The following is a 23,037-nucleotide window of genomic DNA, read 5'->3' on the forward strand; positions in this document are numbered from 1 at the left end:
GATTATTGTTTTTTTTTTTTCTTAATTGGAGAAAACTTGGCATGGAAACAAGACATCAGAGGAATATGATTTGCTTCAATTAAAAAGGAAAGAAAAAAGGTAAATTTGCCTACACAGAACCAGCTTTTCAGACCAACATATAAATATTAAATGCATACATGTACCATTAAATGAGAAGCAAAAACAAGACAGTGCTTAACTGGTATTGCTATCCATACTGTGCCTGCAGATTTTACACCCTCTTTCACAAATGATACTGCAATGACTCCAGGATGAAAATCAGAAGCTATTCCAGAGCCAGCTAGAAGGTGACAGCATTCAGGAACAAAAGGACTCTGCAGCCACCCCTACCCAGAACAGAAGGAACAGGGACCACTGAACACAGGTATGTCCCAGCCACCATTTATTACTGCCATATGCTCTGCTAGCAGCAACTGCTGGGCACCTAGCTGTGAAGAAAGCACATCCCTTACATTTTCTCATTTTCAACTGTTTTGGCACAAGCAGAAAAGAAAACAAACTCAAAAAACAGTGAAAGCTGAATCTTTTCTCTAGCCCAAGAGGTTAACTATCAGTTATTCTTTTTAAGCCAGCAGCCTGTGTTTTGTGTTAGGAAGACAGATCTAACAAATCTGGATGGTGTATATGCAGAGGAAGTTATTTTTCAGTTTGGGAAAGTGGTATTGAGGCCTCTTCCCTTACGATTTTTTTCAAAAGTAATTTCCAGTAATACATTAAACTGAAATTCAATTACAAAGCAAATATATCTCAGCTAATGTGAATATTGGCTGGGCTAGCAAGGAGAAAGAAAGGGAAGATAGAGTTACTGAACACCAAAAAGATGGTGTGTTGTGAAAAAGATTATTTCTAGGTTTATTCCGTCATACTTGGAAGTCCAGGTGGCACTTCAGTGGACCAAGAAGCACTGAAAATTATTTCTAAATTCTGCAGCATAAACTCAGAACTAAGAGAACAACTTTGAGTGGATTTTTATGGTGTTTAATGAGAGATATAAATAAAAATTAAATGCCTCTTCATAACCTCAATAATGTGTGATATAGCAATTCTTTGCTTTCATTGCACAAAGAGAAAAGGTCTTTCACATGTGATCTTTAGTTGTAAAAAGCAGAGGAGCCTAAGTGTACATGGAGCACAGCTCGCTTGAAGGAACACACGTGATTTAGAAAAAAAGGCAGTTTATTTTTAAATAAATGGTTTTGAAAACAAAACCTGTTTCTGGAAAAAAAAAAATCCTAATATATTGCTTTGGGGAAATGATAGACTGAAAATATGTTTACCAGAAGTGGGAAAAGTAAAAAAGGATTTCTAGGTCCTCAAAGAAGCTATAGTGTGCTTTTCTGCATCTTATTTTCCTCTGAGCGAGGAACTTCAGCAGAACAATTCTTCAGCAAAGCACCACAGTCCTGACTGCTCCCAAAGACACCAACATGGAATATGAGAGACCACAGAAGAAAATAACAGATATTTTCTAACAAGTTCCCAAGCTTTAATCCCTCAAATTGTCACATCTCATAAAAACAACACGAAATTTTTAACTCCCCTGTCTTGTCCTAGTCTCACACCCCACACAAATCAAAATAAGTAATGGCAGGAAAATATAAATTATGACTATCCAAACAGCAAGAGCTTTGGGGTTCACAGATTGCATGGCAATAGTTCTTATCACTACCTGGTTTGTCTACTCAGTGTAATAGGTACAGTCCATGACAACTGACTCATAAAACTTAGATATTTGGACAGCAATTAATGTCAAAGACTATGGTAACACTTCACAGCATCCTTAAAAATGTTCTTATGGGTTCGAAAGCATGTTATTCTCTTCTGAGACAATTCATCTAGCATTATTCTGAGACCACATCTACCTCTGGTTTCTGATTTCTACGTTTTCTGAAGATCTCTTCTCCATAATGCCCAGCAGTTCAGCTAACACTCTCTTGTCCAGTATTACGGATGCTTGAATGTCCAGCAAAGAGATTCCATGGAATCTACCCTGCAATAAAGACAAATACATTTACCTGTCATCTGGCATATACAGCTGAGGCTCAGACAAATTCACTTTGTGCAAATTTAACTTGTGTTGAGCCAACCAAAATGAATTATTATCATAGAACAACTGACAGATGACTAATAGGTGAAAATAAACACGAGGTTAATTAAATCTTTTACTTGTAATAGGATGGATAATATACTTTTCTTTTGGCCATGCTGTTCTTACCAGAATAAGAGAAGCATTCAATATGTTCTGCTTCCAAAGGAAGAACGGAGGCTGTAAATTTTAAGACAGTTATGGAGAAGTTCTAGAAACAGTTGGCAGATCATACCAGCACCTAAGGACCATCAGTTGGGAGAAAATCATAATGATTTTCTGACAAAAAAATTCCATTTCTGAAGGAAAAAGATTTCTCTGAGAAGATGCTAAGTGTCCACTGGAAATTAATAAAATGTAGTGTTTTACTGGGAGTCTACTTGACCCTGATGTTTTGACAACCTAACTGCATCTAAACACCTCACTTTGGTCAGATTAAACCAGTATCAAATGCATTTTGTTATGTTAGCTCTCCTGATGTGTATAGTAATCCTGCATCCCTTTTTTGCCCTGTCAAAGTACTCAGAGGATAATTTTCATGGACCATTTTCCACCTGAAATTGTCAGCATTAAAGTACCTGCTCTGTAGAACTGTCAAGAGTCCCTCTATGGTCAATGAAATGAGGAGTGGCAGTGCCATCCCTCTGGGTCGTTCTTCTCTTTTTCTTCTCTCCTTCTCTCCCTTCCCACTATAAGAGAGCAGCTCTGGGACCACTCTACAAAATATATGTTATTTTTTGGCACATCCTGAGCTGCATCAAAAGTAGTGTGACTGTGACCAGTAGGTTGAGGAAGGTGAGTCTGCCCCTTTAGTCCAGTGTTGAGAGACCCCAACCAGAGTGCTGTATCCAGCCCTGGGACTCCCAACATAAAAAAGACAGAGCTCCTCAAGAGATTCCTGAGGAGGACCACAAAGATGATCAGAGAGCTAGAGCACCTCCTCTATAGGGACAAGCTGAGAGAATTAGGATTGTTCAGCCTGGGAAAGAGAAGAGAAGGCTCTGGGGAGACCTTAGAGCAGCCTTCTAGTACCTAAAGGGGCTACAAGAGAGCTGGCGAGGGACATTGTACAAGGGCATGGGGTGATAGGACAAGGGGAAATGGCTTTAAACTGAAAGGAGGTAGGTTTAGATAAGATATATGGAAGAAATTCTTTACTGTGAGGTTGGTGAGGCCCTGGCACAGGTTGCCTGGAGAGCTTGTGGCTGCGTCATCCCTGGAAGCGTTCAAAGTGAAGTTGGGTGGGGCTTTGAGCAACCTGGTCTAGTGGAAGCTGTCCCTGCCCATGTCAGGGGAGTAGATCTAGATGATCCTTAAGGTCCTTACCAACCCAAACCATTCTGTGATTCTATGAAACTAAGTCTAAGGAACTTCTGAAAAAGCACATGGGCACTTTTGAAAATATTGCCCTTTATACCTTTAGTGAAAAGCATTTTCTTCCTGTCAAACCTAAAAACCAGATGAAAACGGAAAGAGCCCTGTTAGGTAGCTAACATAGTCAGCACCACAGTGACTTGGACTGAAATGCCTGTTTTAATCTTCCCAGAGTAAGTTTCCTGAACTGTCTCTTTCTGTCGTTCTTCTCACTTTGAATTTAATAGCAGTTCCCCCTGAATGACAACCAAATGCTGCGTCCTACAGAGCTGGCTGTATCCACTCATGCAATTGCTAAGTCACCTACCACTGAGAGATCCAATTACCCCACCTCCTCTTTCATGTTCCTTAGTCATTTCAATCTGCAGCTGCACTTCTGCTAAGGTTCTCTCTTGTTTCTTCCCCACTTTCCTTCTCCTTTCCCTCATGATTATATTTATCTCTGACCTTCATGCTATTTGCCAGATTTATTTTTTTATTGTTGAATTTCACACCTCAGTTTCTTTTTTTGTAATATGGTGCTTTCTGAGCAGTGCTGTGGAGCAGCAGCTTTCTCTTCTGCCTTCTTGCTTCTTTACTGGGAGGGCAGCCTGGCTCCCTTTCTGGTTTAATATCGGAATCCATACTGCAATCAGGGGTAAATATACTGATTTTCTTTTTACCATATTGTATCTTCATGTGAAAAGAAGAATCCTGTAAGACAAAGAACCATTTCCAAGGACCCATTTCAGAACCTTAATGGAAATTTTCCTGAAACTTGTCTTACCCTCTGTCTTTCATTCTCTCAATTTAAGCAATACACCTGAGATGATGTTTGTCAGGGATCTTGTGCCTTTCCATCCCTGGCACTGAAGGAACTAAATCAGTCAGTAAAGACTATAAAAAGTTCTGGGGTTTAATTATGAGCTAAACTCAAATATCACTGAACATGCTAAAACCCCAGGGGAAGCCACATAATACAACCTGTCAAAGCCTCAGTCTGATCAAAAGTAAATTACACCAAAAGTTAATTGTTGGGAAAAGACAAATTTTTGTGTATTCTGACTCCGTTTTAAATCATTCTATTTAATAATCATAGGGTGAATTTATCGGATTTTTAAATGGTTAAGATTGCTAGCATGAAATACATGTAGCTAGCATGAAACTAGCTGTTTTCTGGGAAAGCAAAAGCAAGGTATAGCTGCTTCCAGAGAATTTTTTCCCAAAAATTTTATGCTTAAAATGATGCAATTTCAGTCAATACAGAATCTATTGACTGTGCTTCTAGTGTCTTTTGTTAAAAAAATAACAGCAGCCTTTCTCTACTCTATCCCTCCTCCCCGATTTTCTTGCATGAATCAGATTTTTGGCAAACGGGCTGCACTCTCCTTTTATCTGAAATTTCTCCCCATATGCTGAACAAGATTTAACCTTTTGTACCCATTTATTACATCACCAGGCCCACATCCACTGCTATACATCGGGAAAACAAGCAGCACAACAGTGAACAGAATGGTAATTACAGCCCTGGCTCCACCCCAAGCCTTTCTACAAATGTGTGAGCATGCACACACACAGAGTCAGAAGGGAAGGACAAACACAGATCTTGATAAATTATCTGTGGCTTAGCAGAGGTGATCCATGGAGTTCACTTTCCTGTTCTCTTCAGAGGGAGTCACCTTGCTTGGTCTAGGACTTGGTGGGGACTTACAAACTGCTGAGGCTGATTCTCACACACGAGCTCAACACCTTTTTTCTCATGAGCATGGCTTGTCCCCACGGTCCACTGAAGGTGCTGCCCTGTTATAATCGAAATACACAAATTCATTTGCATTAGATCAAATCAAACATTGCCTGTTCCTCACAGGAATAAGCTGCCACACTGTGAATCAGAGCATAAATCGGCCAGAAATACACTCAAAGAAGTCCTCAGGTTGGCAACTGCTCTTGACTCCTGAAACCCCAGCAGATAACTTTGAGAAATTTGGCAGTAAAAAGTTTCACATTTCAGTTCTTTGCATGACAGCCAAGAACATGGATATCACATGTACTCACTATAATTTGAACTGTACTGAGTCACCAGATTTGTGAATTTGTATCTTTAATAAATTGGAAATACATAATAGACTGTCTGTCTCCCCACACAAGCCCTTTTTATAAAAGATTTAGAAATGTACTGCCTTCAGATAGAAAGGTTACTTAAAGGTTTGATGCAAAGTCTACTCTACCTGCCCATGACTCCAGTCTTGCAAAAAATGATCATACCTGAGTTTCATGAGACTACAATGGTAAGTGCTTAGAAAATTAGGGCTAACTTGCTCCTATAAAATGCTTTGTGTACTTTTAGTCCAAACCAACAGGTGACGAAGATGATTAGCCATCTAGCAAAGAATGGAGAATTCAAATATTCAGCAGGCAAATCTCTTTGACAAAGAGAGAACTTTCTTAAACAGAATACTTGGTCATTTAGTTTTGTAATTTTTAAATTGAAGATGGTGAATTCTTGTGAATACATTTATTTCAGGAAAGAACTGTCAAAAAGCTAAAACTTCATTATGGAAAGCTTTGGTCTTTCTAACACATACATGTCTACCTTGGATAACAGTATCTGTAAAGGATCCTTAAAAATACAAAGGATTTTAGCCCCAACCTTTCATCTTAACCTTAAGCGTTATCTGGAGTATGGGACTAGGAAGCTTTCCAAAGATTTAATTGACTACCCTTTCCCTATTACTGCTCACTGACAGTTACATTTTTCTATATTCTGATGTGAGGTAAATTAATAAGCCATGAGCAAAAAAGACAGCTGTGAATAACCTAAACCACCACTGCCTGTCATTGTTCTTCCAGTAAGAGAGGAAGAAAGTAGACATTAGGGAAAATTTTAATAATAGATTTTGACACAATCTGAAATTACATCTAACTATTCAGAAAAATAAAACAAAAACACAAAGCAAAAGAAACTAAAATGAGGTTGCCTTGGCTAAGCAAACCAGTGAAAGTTTCACACAGGTATGTGTATACACAAGCACACGAATAAATAAATTCTTAAATTAATTTGAGGCCGTCTGTTGCTCGATAACTGCTGCTTCTACACACAGAAAACAGTTGGGAATACTTTAATATAATTAGGGACAGAATTTAAAGATTCATTTCCTTATTACTGTATTAATTATACATTTTAAATGAGAAACAGAATTGTTGCTCTTATTTAAGAATTATGCCTTAAAAAGCCATGTAAAACATGGCTTTTCAAAGATGAGATAGAGGCACGCTTGGCTTTCTGGGCTGCAAGTGCTCAGTGCCAGGTCAAGCTGAGCTTCTTTTCCACCAGTACCTCCAGGCCCTTCTCCTCAGAGTTGCTCTCAATTCACTCTTGATTCACCCAGCCTGTGTGTTTGTGCTCAGGATTGTCCCGACTCACCTGACCTTGACGACCTTCATGAGGTCCACAGAGACCCAGCTCTCCAGCCTGTCAAGGTCCCTCTGGATGGCATCCCTTCCCTCCAGTGTGTGACTGACTTACACAGCTTGGCATCATCAGCAAATTTTTCAGGGGTGCCCTGGATCCCACTGTCCATGACACAGATGAAGATGTTAAACAGTGCCGGTGCCAATAACGACCCCAAGGAACCTCACTGGTCTCCACAGGGACACCAAGCCATGAACAGCAACTTTGGGTGTGATCATCCAGCCAACTCCTTATCCACCGAGTTGTCCATCTGTCAAATCCTCATCTCTCCAATTTCCACAGATTCATTCTTTCAAGAGGAGGAAGTACATTTGAATTTCTCAGATTACGTTTCTCGAATTACATGAGAAGTATCTTATGCAAATGAGTTAGGTCTTGACTAATAAGACAAGGTATTAATTACTGCAGTGTTTTCTTTATTGTGGGAGAAATATTAAATCATCATGTCAAACATCCAGCATTACATGAATAAACTTAGGTAAGAGTATGTGAGGGTTAATTAAATTATTAAATTATTAAATTCTTACTTAAAGCATGCTACTATTTAATAAATTGTAAAAACACTTTGCAGTTTAATTTTGCCTTCCATAATAAACTAGCCATGGGTGCTACTTGCAAAGTTCATTCTTCATCAATCTCTCCTACAAGCCTGGATTTTTTGACTTCTCAGACTATGCATTTCATGAACATTTGGTATGACATTCTGGTCCAGAGAAATCAACAGGAGGAATGGTATTGATCACAAGGCCAGGATTTTCCTTCCTTAAAGGATGAGACAATTTAAGATGCATTTTGCAAGGATTAATGACTCTTTCATCAAAATCAATACTTGAAGATCTTTCCAGCAGTCTGTGAGGTTGCCACAAGTTATTTATCTGCTTATCTTTGTTCAATATGTTAATAGCTTACTGGATTCCTGATAATACATCTTGGAAACTGTTATCTTCTTTCTTCTCTTATCAGTGACATACTAGGCTATGTTATCAGTGTCCACTAAATAATTTCTTTTGAAACTGTGAGAGGTGAGTAAAGGAAGAAAATGTCAAAAAAGTGATGAAGTGTTTTTCCAGCATCGAGATTTAGCTTAGTTCTTGTCAAAAATAGGATTCTCGTGTCTAAACTAGGATTATTTCTACATGTTCTTCAGAAATAGAAGTGAAGAAAAATGTTGGTTTAATTAGTTCAATACTGTTAAAATCTAGGAGCAAAAACCCAATGGCTCTAACACCCAACAGAGGAATTTACAAGCACTGACATCTATGCAGACTTCAATTTCCATCAGTAATTTCCCATACCCACTGACACTGCAGGCTGTGCAATTCCCAACAGTATTTAGACCTTGAGCTCATTTAGTCAGGTATGATATTTTTATAAATGTTATAGGACAACTTTATGGGGCTACAGAAAAGTTCATTTCATCCTGCAATTTAAAAAGAAATGAACCCCAAACCTTTCTGTCCTAATAGCAGCTGGCACCAGCAGGGCTTAATGAACCTGTTAATTTACTAATATACACTAATGAAAATGGTGATTAGTTGCAGGCCATCTGGGTCACTAAAGAGTTGATTTATATCATATTTAGAACAAGAGCTCAGAAAACGAAAGGCCTACACCTATCTCTAGTCTTCAGAATCAAAAGTTAAATTTGATCTTGGGATGTGGGGCCTTTTATGCTGTGTTTTGTCCTTTACTTAAAGTATTTGAGGCTCTTCATGGTCATTGAGAATGCCACAGAGAAGTCCAGTTCCAGTGAAAAGAGGAATTTTATACAGAAACAACAAGGAAAAGAGAGGAGCATTTTAATCCTTTAGTAAATCTCCTGTTTCACTCTCTTTCTTATTGAAAGGGAAGTATCTCAGCTGATCTCCGTAGTGGATACATTCCTTCACTTGCCTTGTTGAATAAACAGAATGTTAATTGTTTTCATATTTTCATGACACTGAACCAAGATGAATAAAAACCTCTGCAACTTCACACAGCTAAAAACCCCCTCTTCCAGTTAGGTGATCAAAATTACTACTTTGATTTTGCAATAGGATGAAAATCTTTATTCTGTATCTTGCACAGACTTTAAAATTGTTTTTATTGGATAGTCCAATAGTCATAAATTGTTTATTTTACCTTATTATATTGGAAGCTTATGGCATTAAACACACTTATTTAAAAGATCAATGAATTATTAAACTTTAAAAGGAAGATTAAATGGAAAAACAATGACATTCATCTTCATCTACTGAATGATCCAAGGAAACGAGACTTCATCTACTTGTTTTGGAGACACAAACTAATATTGAAACTAGTTTTAATTATCAGCAGCCTTTTTCTTTCAAGAATGGGGGGAAAAATAGGGACAGTTTTCTGGAGAATGGAAAATATTAAAGCCAAATGACACAACTGCAAAGGTGTTTGGTTCACATATTTTGAAATTCCATTGTATTGAAGATAAATTCTGGTTTTCATTATTTTTCTACAGACAGCTCTGGAAAAATATGTAGTAACTTCTCAAGAAAAGTGGCAATAGTAGGAGAAAGAAAGCCCAAAGTACATGACATTTTTCAAGTTTCCCCTCCTGAAGTGAATTAACAAACACGTTTTCCCCAGTGTTCCACGTGCTAATAAAATGCAGGGAGTCAGCACCTCTTTCTCTCTCAATGAAATTAATTCCATCTATAACTCTCATTCTCCATCTGTAGAGTCAGAACAGGAGCTCTGTGAATTCAAAATAGACAACAAACTTCATGGAGAATGATGAGACACTAAGTTGAAATATTTTGCACTTTTCAAGATGCAAGATCTTGTTTTCACTTCTTCCCAACAGGTTTTGCTCCTACATTATGTTTGTTCATTAATGCAGTTATCAAACATTGTACAGGGAATGCACAAGGCAAGGATGTAACCTACTGATTTAGTATGGAAAACAGAAGGAAGACAGGTTTTAACTCTGATGTAACTGCAGCAGTAAAAAAAATAAACAAACCTACCTGACTAAATTATCTACCTAATTTCACATGTCCAACAACTCTAGGGCTGAGGTATTTTCAGACCAGTTCTGCAAAGCACTTGATTGTTTGCCAGCCTGGAAGGATATAAAGAGCCGAAGAGTCCTATTTAGATGTTTCAGTGCAGATGCAAGCTTAGGTCCTGTCCTGAGTAAGAACATTACATCCTTGTCTGTGCCTATCCTCAATCTTTACTGTACTCTGAAACTAGGTCACCTATTTATTTGCTTAAGATTTTGGCTGAGAACAGAAATACTGTCACACTAGACTAAGTAAGGCCTTCCTACTACATCATCTCCATCAGCACCCAACACTAGAGAAAATTAAGGAAGCAACCAGACCTGAAACTATAATCATCCTCCATCTATCCATTTTCAAAAGTCTCTAAAGGTTGTTGGCTCTACATTTCACAATATTTCTGTATTTTTCTTTGTGCTAGGTTTACACACATTTCTCATTTACATTTTTGCCTCTATTTTTTTGCCCTTAACAGCTTCAAATTCCAGAGTTCAACACTGATAACACACTGTGTGGTTAAAGAGAAATCTTTTTCCTGTTTTCTTTTTCCTTTTTATCCTTTTATCTCCTTTTACCCAATATGAACTTTAAATGTATCTTGCCTTCTTGACCACCAGGGTGACAAGTTTGAAAATAGAAGCACAAGCCTGTAAAAAACAGCATTTACAATACTGAATCAGAATGACTTGTCTAGTTCACAAAGATATTTTCGTAATTAATTACCCATGTAGGTATTCACAGACACGATGTACTGAAAATCCCAGTTTCACTTCACTGAATTCACCAAACTGAAATGTGTGTTTCTATGAAACGCTTTGTAGTTTAAAGTCTAACATAGAAGTCAACCATAAATAAGCAACATCTAATCCTTTTTTCTTTAAAGAAAAAAAGAATTCCATTAAATTGATTCCTGTTATTAAAAGAAAAAAAAAATAAACCACAATGGCAACAAGTTAATGCCTACCTTCTAGTTGAGGCCACCATCCTATTATTAGAAGAGATGAGGTCTGGGACCTAAACAAAATATTCTTTTTACTTCAAATAAAATACAAGAAGCATAGATGTAGGCACACTCTTACTAACATTGCTAAAACTAAAGATTGTTAATGGTATTCCAACCCTCTCCAAAAAAATTGAGGCCAAAGTGTGGAATAACCACATAAAAAGAAAACAGCCTTCCATCTGTCTCTGTGGTTGAGTAGAAGGATGAAAAAATGGATCAATTAAGAGGAATAAAGAAAAAAAAATCTACCAGCATTATTGAGGCACTGGCACTATTATCAAGAAGATAATCCAATATTACTTTCTGACTGTCTTCAAAGAGGATGCTCTTGTCCACAGATATTTTAAAATAACTAAGTGGATTATCAAACCACAAAACCATTCAAAGAAGAATGCTGAATAAGCCATTTGGGATTCTATGGCAGTCACAGAGCATTTTAAATTATGCTCATAATATTTTTTCCTCAGGACAGCTATGCAATGTACCTTAATGAAGATTGGCATACCTAGTACAGAAGTCTGATGAGCTGAACACCACTGAAACTTTTGTTTACCTATTACCAGCATAACCTTGTTTTTAAAAAGAGCTACAACTCTGCATGCAGCTTCATCCACTGATGAACATGTATTCCTATGGAATTTCTTATTAAATATGCATCATAACAATTGGTGTGGCAGGACCAAGCATGTCACAAGTTTTCCAAGCTACTTCCAAGAATATGAAACTTCCCCCTGTATCAGAATGTATTAAAATATTATAATAACATCAAGAATAAACTCTGATGAGATCCCTTGCAAACTATTTTTACTGGAAAAAAAGACATGTTCATTGAGAGCAAGTCTCCAAAGCTACCTCAGCGTGATAAAAACTGTTATTTTGTGAATTCTGAGATAACAAGAACAAAATAGAAAATTAAAGAAGAAAGAAAATAAATAAAAACTATAAGACAGGAAAAAACCCCAAAACACACTCCTACTCCCTTAACAGAGATTTTAATGCTCTTGGGTGCTCACTAGTGCCGTGCACAGAGATCTCCTTCAGGTCAAGTGAAGGGGTAAAATATTCACATTAACCTCAGCTCTACAATAGTTATGTTCAATAAATCTTTGTTTACTACTCCATAAGAACATATTGAGAAAGAATTGAGCAATCTCTCTCAGAAATATAGATATTTTTCCTTTAAAACTAATCATCTATCACAGAATATTGGAATAATTCAAACTTAAATGTATCTCTGGAGATCACCTAGCCAGCCCCTCCTGCTTTATGCCAAATTCAGATGATATAGTTTATGACTTTCTTCCATGTGTGTTAAGGAATACTCTGGAATATTTTAATCTGGAATGAGACAGGGAAAAAACGATTCTGTGTATGTGTCAGACAGAGTCAGCTACAGACACCATTAGTGCCTGTGGATTAATCTAAAATTTAGCAAACTCATAAAAGTATAATTTTAATCTGTTCCTCACCATTGTTCTCCTGAAGCAAATCACGGAGCAGAAATCTTAAGAAATTATGTTCTCACTTAAATTTCTGACTAAGCTGTAGGACAAAAATATCTCCCTTGGACTTTTGTACAGAACCTAGTTGGAGGTTACACTGCCAGTAACTTATGCAATTAATTGCAATCATTATGGAATCAATGCCAGTGCTTTGCCTTGGCGTGAAGTGCACAGAAGAACAAAATAAACACTGGTTTGTAAAAAGAAATACTGAGATTAGCAACAAAAAAATAAGAAATGCTTGTTCCTCAAGCATTTTTGCAGGAAACAAAGTCATCTCAAGCAGGGCTATTTTCATCTTCTCTTTGCCCAGAGTATCTCTTTGCTACTCTCACACTGCTCTGTTCCAAACAGTTCGATGTCAAATGCACATACATTCAAAAGCTCTTCATCATATCTGTGTATATTTATTTATGTCTGCCACCATCCTAATGAAGTGTCATGGAAAACTCCAGCAATAAGCAGTAATCTCAGACAAGAAAGTAAAGTGCTCATGTTATAGGTTTCAGGTGACACTTTCCATACTGCTTATTAATCTGTCAAAAGCCTAAAGTTGTTTAGTGAATGAAAATAATTTCTCATTCATGACAGTAATTATGTCAAAAGAAATATTCATGTTTGAAGTCCTGATTTATTTTGTGCTAAGAGCACCACCTATTAATATATTTATTCTGAAAAATTACACCACCACCACCAGCAATGAAAATGACCTTGTGGGGAAAAAAGTAAAATTCAAGTACCTTCTCTCTTCTATATATAACATACATTATCACAACAGAAGTTAAATGTAATTTCCTTAATGGAAAAAGGATGTCCTTAATTGCTTTATATAAAAATCAATTTAAATAGCAGAAGATGGAAAATGTCAAACCCTTAAAAACTTACTAATTATATTACCAAATATGATTTACCATTTACAGTTCTGTTATTGACAGATTTAGAAGGTAGAGATAATTTTGTGAGTCCGGGAGGAGCACTAGTAATATGTGTTACAAAACATATAAATGGTATATAATAACATTATATTTTAAGAGATACCACAGCCCAATGCCTGAACTAAGGCATTTGCCAATGCTCTATAAAACTTTTCCCACTTAAAAGATACTTTGGGCCTAGATGAAGCACCAGATCTGTGCAGTGAGCTACTCACAGATTATGAAGACCAGATCAGTGTATAAAATTATCGGGTTCTGCTATGCAGTTTTTGGGTTATAATACACACATGCATATTTGGAAAAACAAACACACATCACTGTCAATGCTGACAGATTGATAAAGGATGTCATGCAACTATGAAACCCTACACAGAAATACTGAGCAGCTCTGGTACCATAGATTTATTTCACTATCATTTTAGTAGTGTCCAGATTTAAATAAATAAATGCTTTATATTTAACTGTAAATACCACTGGTAAGTTATATGACCTCGATGGCTTCTGTGAGAGTTCTCCTTCAAAAGGAAAGTGCATCATTCTGCCTATTTCTATTAAAATGGCTTCCTGTTTTCCTGAAGCTTTTCTAACAGCTTCTATAAGTCATTCTTCCTAAAACATAGGAACATGAAACCACTTTACAACACAGCAATCAGCAACATTAAGCTCACAGACCAAACGTCCTGCTTTGATCAGCAAAGGCAAAGAAATGAAATGTGATAAAGCTTGAATTGAGACAAATTTTGATCAAACTGTCTGTGAGGTTAAATTCAGTCAGACCATCTTGAGTTCCTAGCAAGAGCTGAAATAGGTCTTCAGATTTGGCCTTTTCCTATGTCAAAACATATATGTGGCATTACAAACTCAAATAATGCATATTTTGGAACAGGCATGGCCAAAATACCAAATGGTTCTTCTCTAGCTGATGGGAATTCCTTCCATGATTAACCCCCCCCAAATACCCCACACATCCTCCCCATTCATCCTCTATGCCTGAAAAACTCAGGCTATGAGCTGAAGAAATGCAATGCAAGGAGCACAGGGATTGAGCCTGTTTCCCATCAGAGAGCTATTCTACAAGGAAATTCAAAGAAATTAAGAATATCGTGTGTCTACGAGCAAAATAAAGATATGTTTTACACAGCACAGTAGGAATCCCACTCTGCCCTTGATCAGACCTATGAGGGAGCTCATTCACCTGAACTGGTTGTTGAAATAATGACTGACTCTCAAATTTCCCATTAAAACAGACATTGAGCATGCATCCTCAGAGGTTTGGATTTTTTTTTCATACTCACCCTTTCGCCTTCCACTCCAACTGGATTTTGCCTCTTCAGAAGCATGCTCAGGATGCCTACTTACCATTGTGTGAGCCTCTGCAGAACTCATCTTCTCTAAGCTTGATTGATGTCTGCCCACTTTTGTTCTCAATTCTCACGAGTCTGAGGCTAAAGCAAGACCAGTATTAGCACTGCCCTCCTTTTAAATCTTTTTCAGCACCATGGAGCAAATACTATTGCTCAGTCAAAGATGGAGGAGGAAGAGCAACATCAAGTTTCAATTAGAAAATCCTGGTGCAGTCAACTTTTTTCTTACCTAAGCCCTGCTGACTAAAAGAGTTTTCTCTGACTTATAGAGGGGGAGACAAGGCTTACAATATATTTCATGAGAATGACTAAGCAAGGAGGCTGAAATCAGTTGTAAATCTCTTCTGGAACAGGAATGAAAGCAGGCCCAGGGTACTAAGGCTGAAACATTATTCTTTTAACTTGATTGGTTTTGTGCTTTAAAAGCTTTTGGGCGAGGGCTGTTGTACTCTTGCTTTACTAGATGCTCTTCTATAACCCAGACATGTCATTACATTCTTTGTTCCCTACAGCCATTTTACACAGTGATTCAGTTCAAACACAAAAATACTTCCCTTCCTCCCGATTGATTATGTTCTTTACAGCTGCTGATGGAAAAGACTGTCCAGCCAGTGATACCCTGAAGGTGGCACTGCATTTCATAACACTGTCAGTCATCCTGTCACACCCTGCTATCAGAAAAACTCCTTTCACTTCTACCACTAACTGGTTTCCACTTAACTTCCTGCCACAATGATTTTTTCCTCAGGTCATTCTTGTTAAAATCAGTTCCACAACTGATGAATTTAATGCCTAAGGACTGCTTACCTTAGTCAAAGAACACTCTCAAGTTTTCACCTTTACATAACATCTCAGATCAGATATTTTCTTTCATATGGATTGGAAATAAATATGTCAGAAACAGGCACCAGAATCACACCTCAGGAAAACATGGGAAACTCATCCATTCTCAGAGAGTTCAGTTCCCTGCCACCTATGGACTGATTTAAACACAGAAACATGAGGCTTTAGTATGAACTCTGTTTATTTTTTTATCTAATTTACTTTAAACACTGATGAGTTCCTCTCAGATGAGATCCAGTTTCTCTCTGATTCAGCTTCTGTCTATGAATTTCTAGAGGAACATGAAGATATTCACTGAACATTGAATTGACAAGAAATGTACCTTCTTAAAATAATATATTTGCCTGTATCGCCATTTTATCATCATTTTCAGCCTTCCTTATTAGACATTTTTTTGGTTGAAACATAGTCAAGAAATGTCCCCTTTGAAATTAATACTGAATGAAAAAGCAGCAGAAGGGTAGCAAATCATGGCCCTTTGCTCCTATATATGAAAAATGTCACACTATGCCTTGAAATGTCAGACTTATTACCTAAGATAAAACACTCTCCAAGAGGAATGCTCTGAGAAACACATCTGTTTTCCAGCCTATTCTTTTTCTGGCTTGTTAAAATTAAAATGAAACTTAATATGACTGTGTAAAATAAACTTCTAAACCCTGCTATATAAAAATTAATGTTTGCTCAGAATTGCAAAATAGCAAATTTAAGTTATCAAAAAATTGGATTGTGTGAAGCTTACACAAACTTATGTTCTACTTTCATTATTCTCAGACAATAGTATTTGAACATAAATAAAATTATAAATAGAAATATGCAGCAAAAAAGTTACAAAAAAAATTTACCATACCAGAGGAAATTAAAAGCTGATAAATTACATAACATGAAAACAACTGATCTGACATTTGTGAAGAAAACCTATCAGCCTGGAGAACCAATACTGTTACTGATGTTCTTCAAGCAAAGCAGCACGTCACACTGAAGAATGTCACATGTCAAGAAAGACCAGAAGCACTTAAAATCAAAGCAATTCCTACTAAATAATTTGAGTTTGATGGAAATAGATTAGTGACTAGGTGGAAAAATGAGCCTAAAATTATTAAAACAAACTGTTCCTGTTTTCTCCTTTTCAATGCTTTTTCCCTTAAGGAGGAACAGACTTGAAAAACGTTCAAGTGCAGACTTACAGACACAGAAAATTTACTCATTCTAACACAGGACTAAAGTGCATTGGATGAAGTCAGTGTTGAGCTTTGAGTAACAGGAAGATATTCCTTTACAGACCCTTACACTGTGAAACTCTTCAGAATATTTTAGATACAGCCTTGGAAGCAGTGACCATGAATTTGGGACTGGCACTGTTTAACACCTTTGTTGGTGCCATGAGCAGTGGGATTGAGGGCACCCTCAGCACGTTTGCCAACACCACCCAGCTGTGTGATGCAGTCCCACTGGAGGGAAGGGATGCCATCCAGGGGCACTGGACAGGTTTGGGAGGTGCCATCTCTTCATTATCATGTATTGCCTTTCAGTACAGTCGTTCTTATTTCTGTGCTGTTTCATTATAGTAAGTTCAGTTGAAGTAGGATGCACATTAAATCCTTCTCCTTAGCGAACTCCTGTGCAGAAGAAGTTTTTTCAGGCTTTGCTGATATGGACAGCAGCATTTTTAGTTAATCTCACACTAGCTTTACCAATTTTCTGTGGAGAAATCCAAAGCACAGTAAACTGGAAGCATATTGTTTGTGAAAGCTTCCATATGCTGAGAGTAACTTATTTCTTAGAGCAAATGGCAAAACAGTTGGACCATTTTTCTTAAAGATGTGACAGCCAAATGCTGAGACTGAACAAAGACTGCAATTAAAAAAATGACATAGTCAGTGGGGATGGATATGGTCTATCATTACAAATTAGATTCACACTGAGACTGGCAGGTGACAGACCAGGTTCTCTGTACTTTAAATTATTTTGGAAAAGTGCATGCCAATTTATGCTCTTTTCATATTACTGATGCAATCACAGCTGCAGCATGCAGCTAAGTGTTGAAATTAAAACATACCTATTCATCTTTATTGCAACTAGACCATGCCTTCCCTATTAGGACATGTGGAGAACCAGGAAAAAGTCTTCCTTTCCTTCTTCCTCCTTCTCCTTCTGCACCTTTCCACTCCGTGGTTTCAAATTCTGGATTTGTGCTTTACAACAGAAAATCACAATCTCTATTGCCATTAGCAGGGAGAATCTGTTAGTGTCTCCTATGATGATAACAATGTGTGATTGCAGTCAGTGTTCTCTCTGACTTGTTGCATCACTAGACAGTGTTCAGAGTGTTAGTGGCCCTAAAGAAAAATGCTAATTTCAGCTCTGACTCAGTTAATATTTCCTTTCCAAGTAAATCACAATTTTCTGGTTGGTCAAAATTAAAATTTATATAAAGGTATTAGACATTAAAATAATGAATAAAATTAAAAAGCTTTTATCCTGACATAGTAAAGTACAAGCAGGATAGGTTCTCAAAGCTGAAAGCCACATGGGAACACTGACCAGTGATATGTCTTGATGCCTTATTTCTAATTCAAAAATTGCAAAGTAAATGCAACACAAACATTAATTGACCATATTTACTACCATGGAAACAGCAGTTCTTGTCTTTAAATAGCTTTGCAAACACTAATTAGTCTTCAAAACATCTGGGGAGACAGGAAACCCCTTAATCTCTGAGTATCTGAGTTAAAGCAATGAAACAACTGAAAAAGGTGATTACATTCCCAATGGCAACTGTAGCCAGTACAGAATGACTTTGCTCTAAGACAATAAAGTGAACTGCATTACACCACTAACCTACACAACAGGTCATGGCAGGCTTGCAAACTTACATCTGAAGTACAGATATCAATATCTGGAAAAACTTCTAGGCACTGTAATAAAAATGGATTTCTACTTTGATTTGCGGTGTAATTAAACTTCTAAAGTGCTGCTTCCCTTTGGTATCCAAAGAAAATGTTCAATTACTTGCCTTAATCTAACTACATATTTTTGAATGCATTTTATTAGGGCACTGCAATAATTTGGCTTTCTCAGCATTACAAAAATGGTGCTTGGTGACACGGCCTAGTGGTGGACTTGATGAACTCAAAGGTCTTTTTCAACTTAAGCCTTTTCAAGTCCATGAGTCTAGGAATAGTATAGAAACAGCATGGAAATACATACACATTTAAGAGCACAACTGTGCTAGAAGAGGAAAATTTTAGTTCAGCTTTGTGTCTAACACAATGTCAGTTCAGGGAAACTCAAAAGATGCATGAGTAAAGTGGGCCTTAATTTCAGATGATGTCTCAGCTGACAAACTTAAATTTTAGGGACATCTGCAACTGGAGGTTGTAGCTGGGCTATCTTAGTTTTTAGTTTCTAAATGATTTAGCCTCCACTCATCTGTCTCATTTCTTGCTTTGTAATTATAATTTTGGCTTCTAAGGCTTCCCATGGCAATGCTTTCCATATGAAAGTTAAGTGTTGTGTGAAGAAGTATCTCCTGTCTGAAAATTTTAGAGGCAACCAATTAAATCACTGTATGTGACAACTCTGTTCCCTATTCACTTTCCTTACAGAATTCATTGAAGTCTGCTGCATCTCCCTGTTGCATCTTTAATGCAGCTCAGGCTTGAAGCACAGTCAGAGATAACACTTCACAGGAGCACAGAAGACACGATTTTAAGTCCTAGATCTTCTGTAATATCATTCTGGTAATGTTTACCATTGCCTTGGGAGTCTTTTCAGCCTTTCCCAGCAGAGCAGACCATGATAGTTGCTCAAAGAAGAGGCAGGTGATTTGCATAATGCCATGTATTAATATGAAAGGTTTTGCAGTTTATTGAAAATTTACTATTATCATAAAAGCTGTTTGGGGTTTTTGGTTTTGTGCTTTGGTGGCCGATGTTTCCTTCCTGTGCATGCAACTGAGATGAACTTCTAATCCATCCCATCCTGTCTCTCCCAAACAGAGCCCTAGAACATTTCTGCAGACAATTTTATGAAACTTTCATTTTCTAACAGCCCTGAAACTTTTTGACTCACAATTCATGTTTGTGCAGCAGTGATGGGAATGAACAAACTAACAAAAAGCCCCATTCTCCCTCCATCAGTGGAACAAAAGAGCTTTTAGTTCCTTTCCCATTTAATCTCACTTTTATAGATCCTTGTGAAATTCTAGTTTAAGAACACTAATTTTGAAGTCAGACCAGGCAGGAGATTCAGTGCTTCAGTTTTGGAAGAAGGGTCAGGAAAGGATAAGAAGATTATATGAAGTCATTTCCAGTTCCTAGAAAGCCACAACTCTGTGTGTACAGGAAGTTGGTGCTACGGAAATGAAAAATTCCCTTTCCACATGAAAATTATAATTTGTTGGCAGGGAGAAGAGTGCAGCATTACAAATTTCAAACAAAGTAAGGAAACTACAAGGAAAAATAGCTCAGACAAATCAGTGCAGGATTACAGAATCAAAATTCAATGCAACTATACTAGGAAAAAGAAATTTTTATGAGTAATATTGCCTATAAAGTTCACAGTGCTGTGGATATCTGAGAGAAAATGTATCATGGCTTCATAGAGCTCTCAGTATTTTTTTTCCCCCTTCTTTTCTGCTTTGACAAAAGGTGTGAAACAAATTTACTTCAAAGAATTATTTTGATCTGATAGCATTATATAAAGAGGTACAGTGATAACTCTGAAGGAAGCCTCATGCAAAGGATTCATTTTTTCTCCTTTCTTGGAGCTAAGAATATCATCATAAATTGAAACCACTTACTGTTTACTGACTAACTGATCTTAATACTTTGCAGCTTTCTTCTCAGGTCAGGAATTGTAATAATTATAGATTTGCTTGAGAAATTAATTCTTATAACTATTAATTCTTACAATTATTAATTCTTGTAAATGAAGAACTGAACATGCAATGGCAAATAGAGAGATTTTACCAGAAATCAATTAATTTTTTTGTTAATATGATCAGGCTCATAAAAATATGTTTGTCAGGGACATAACAGCACATAAAGCATTGCTTTGAAGAGGCATTTTTACTGACTAACAGGTGGCAGTGTTTTCACCTTTAGTTATAAGTGGTCTGGTAATTAATGTCTGATCACTTTAATTAACTGTTTGGAAGCCAGTTACATTTACAACTGGCTTAATTACCTTTCACATTTTCATGTTCAGACCAAGTTTTGGTTTTAAAATGATACTCTGTTCCTAGGCATGGTTATGTGGCACTCCAAGAACTGTTTGTTTATAATGTTCTGATGCAGACAAAAACTCAAAAGCAGCACCATGAAAGTTAAAGTGAAGTGTTTGTCAGCTGTAACAGCTGCAGCTGAATCTGATCTCCACAACAGTGTGTGATGAATTCATTACAGTTAAGCATGGAGCCAAGGCTTTGAGTCCCAAAAACCACCAAATCCCTCTTTGCTCCTCATCCTTCTACTCAAGTGAACAGTTCTGCCTCCTGTTTCCTTTTGGAATCCTATTACATCAAATAGCAAAGGTAAACACTGCACTTGCCCATCAGGCAAGTGTTTTCTCTAATAATGCCTCTAATAACAGCTGCAACAAAATTTCCATTCCTCTTCCCATGTATTTAGCAGTACTCTAGAAGCATGGAACAATACAAAAAGGCCTTTTGAAAAAAAATATGAAAGTTTAAGCAAGCTGTAGTGCCAAAGTTAGACAAACGCCCACTGAAGAAGCCCAAACCCTCTAAATATATTTTACATTTAAAAAAATATGTAGGCCAGGTTCAGCCATGTTTTGGGTCAACAGTGCGTTAAAAATCTCTCAAGTGCATACAGAATAATTCAATCAATTTGATAGTTTGACAGGAAAATTTTGATAGTATATCAGCACCTTCAGTAAATGACATTAACAAAACATTTTTATGTGAAATGCCACACCAGCATAAGTTCCCCCACAATCTTTTTTTAATATATAAAATAAATAAATATCTATTTATAAGTAAATAAATATTTATTTTATGTGGAAATAAAATAAATAAAATTTTTCCTCAGATGAAAAAATATTTTGACTATAAAAACAAGTCTTTATTTGGTTTAGCATGTGAGACTTGGTTTACTGGCTCAGTGCTTCTTCCAGTGGTCAGTCTGGTCAATGCATACCAAGAACTTTTAACAAAACCTCCCATCTTTGGGCCCAGTTAATACCATTATACTGTTGCTATGTGTCCACCTGTACTGGATGGGCAAAATATATTCATTAATTTACTGTCTTTTAAGTATTAGAACACCATTAACTCGTTGATCTGGACTTTGTTAAAGAATCTGTAAGGATGGTTATGCAGCATTTTCCTTGGCCACGCTACAAAAACTCGTTAAATTACAATTCTGGTCCCTAATGGCTTGCTTCTTATCAGAGTCATGCCAGGAATTTGAGTGTGTTCAAAAGTCTCTTTGTATCTCTATTTACACTGCTTTTCAAGGCCCTAATTTATATATTTTGTTTTGCCTTTTTTAATAAATGTTGTGTTCAGAAATGCTGGGGTAGATGAATAACCAGATTTCACCCAGATGCTTGTTCCCAATCATGTAATTCAGAGTGCAGTATATGAGAGACATGCACTCAGAAGCAAAACTGACTGCAAGTGTTTTCCTAAAGCAGGCCCTTAAAATCTACTCCAGACATCTGCACAGTCTTCCCAGAAGGGTGTCCTCACCAAAACCAACATTATTCCAATTTCATTTTCAGTCCCTCATATACTCTTTTTTTTTCCAACTTTCTATCTTACTGCTGACCCTCATGGATCAGTTATAGAACACAAACAACTATTTTTATCCAGAAAATATACACTGTCAGAATTTCATACAAATATGTATAAGGACATGTCACAATCAACTGAAACGTAGCAACTCAGCCTGCAAATCTAGATTTGTAAGTACAGTTCTGAAAATTTAGCCACTTTCACTGGCTAATTAGCCTTGTGACCCAACTCATAGTACTGTTCTTTATGTAGAAGCATGAACATAGATGTTAGCAAAGAGGCAGTGCAGGAAATGGTTATAGATATATGTATATAGACACACACATATACATACACAGACATTTTTACAAGTGCAAATTAAAGCAAACCAGTTTTTCTCTTCAGAACTGAATTCCTAACACACAGATTCATGGCAAGGGTCATACAGTAATGAAGAAACATATTAGCTTTGATATGCTAGTTATGTAGCAGCTTTGGATGTTATCTGAAGGATTACTGTGCATGCAACCTTAAAATGTTAATTCTGAATCTAAAACCCATTCTCAGATTTATAATCTATCTGCAAATATGCTGTGCTTTTCAATTTAAAGAAGTTTCTCACCGCAGGAGTTGGAGCATATTTCCTCAATAAGGTTACTAATTAATGCACAATTATTGCTGACAATCAGATTCCAAACT

At 36.9% G+C, this 23,037-nt stretch overlaps 1 long non-coding RNA gene across 9 annotated transcripts in view; it reads left to right on the top strand.

The window, feature by feature from the left end:
* Positions 1-23,037, top strand: part of LOC125333040 — a 181,655-nt gene that overhangs the window by 100,703 nt on the left and 57,915 nt on the right. For 4 of the 9 annotated variants that reach the window (XR_007206728.1, XR_007206729.1, XR_007206737.1 and 1 more), the window contains 2 exons: positions 230-385; positions 19,205-21,547. This is a non-coding gene — a long non-coding RNA (uncharacterized LOC125333040). Of the gene's footprint in view, positions 1-229; positions 386-19,204; positions 21,548-23,037 lie in introns of those variants that run through there. The other 5 variants (XR_007206734.1, XR_007206733.1, XR_007206735.1 and 2 more) reach the window with 2 other exon arrangements.

The sequence above is a fragment of the Corvus hawaiiensis genome, chromosome 14 (genome assembly GCF_020740725.1).
Source record: "Corvus hawaiiensis isolate bCorHaw1 chromosome 14, bCorHaw1.pri.cur, whole genome shotgun sequence".
NCBI classification, from domain to species: Eukaryota; Metazoa; Chordata; class Aves; order Passeriformes; family Corvidae; genus Corvus; species Corvus hawaiiensis.